Below are 1,556 nucleotides of genomic sequence, written 5' to 3'. Positions count from 1 at the left end.
ACCACCAGCCACTGTGACACTCACACACCCAGCCACTGTGACACTAACACACACCCCCAGCCACTGTGACACTCACACCCCCAGCCACTGTGAAACGACGTGACCACACACACAACCCAGCCACTATGACACTCACACACCCCCAGCCACTGTGACACTCACACACCCCAGCCACTGTGACACACTCACACCCCCAGCCACTGTGACACTCACACACCCCCAGCCACTGTGACACTCACACACCCCCAGCTCCCTGTGACACCACACACCCCCAGCCACTGTGCACTCACACACCCCCAGCCACTGTGACACTCACACCCCCAGCCACTGTGACACTTCCACACACCCCCAGCCACTGTGACACACACACACCCCCAGCCACTGTGACACTCACACCCCCAGCCACTGTGACACTCACACCCCCCAGCCACTGTGACACACACACACCCCCAGCCACTGTGACACTCACACACCCCAGCCATGTGACACACACCCCCAGCCACTGTGACACTCACACCCCCAGCCACTGTGACATCACACACACCCCAGCCACTGTGACCACACACACACCCCAGCCACTGTGACACTCACACACCCCCAGCCACTGTGACACTCACACACCCCAGCCACTGTGACACTCACACCCCCAGCCACTGTGACACACACACACCCCCAGCCACTGTGACACACACACCCCCAGCCACTGTGACACTCACACCCCCAGCCACTGTGACACTCACACACCCCAGCCACTGTGACACTCACACACCCCCAGCCACTGTGACACACACACCCCCAGCCACTGTGACACTCACACCCCCAGCCACTGTGACACTCACACACCCCCAGCCACTGTGACACTCACACCCCCAGCCACTGTGACACTCACACACCCCCAGCCACTGTGACACTCACACACCCCAGCCACTGTGACACTCACACCCCCAGCCACTGTGACACACACACCCCAGCCACTGTGACACTCACACCCCCAGCCACTGTGACACACACACCCCAGCCACTGTGACACTCACACCCCCAGCCACTGTGACACTCACACACCCCCAGCCACTGTGACACTCACACACCCCCAGCCACTGTGACACACACACACCCCAGCCACTGTGACACTCACACCCCCAGCCACTGTGACACTCACACCCCCAGCCACTGTGACACTCACACACCCCCAGCCACTGTGACACTCACACACCCCCAGCCACTGTGACTCACACACCCCAGCCACTGTACTCACACCCCCAGCCACTGTGACACTCACACACCCCCAGCCACTGTGACACTCACACCCCCAGCCACTGTGACACTCACACACCCCAGCCACTGTGACACACACACCCCCAGCCACTGTGACACTCACACCCCAGCCACTGTGACACTCACACACCCCAGCCACTGTGACACTCACACACCCCCAGCCACTGTGACACACACACCCCCAGCCACTGTGACACTCACACACCCCCAGCCACTGTGACACTCACACCCCCAGCCACTGTGACACTCACACACCCCAGCCACTGTGACACTCACACACC

Source organism: Procambarus clarkii, chromosome 32 (assembly GCF_040958095.1).
Source record: "Procambarus clarkii isolate CNS0578487 chromosome 32, FALCON_Pclarkii_2.0, whole genome shotgun sequence".
In the NCBI taxonomy this organism is placed as follows: Eukaryota; Metazoa; Arthropoda; class Malacostraca; order Decapoda; family Cambaridae; genus Procambarus; species Procambarus clarkii.
This window is presented reverse-complemented; position numbering follows the sequence as displayed.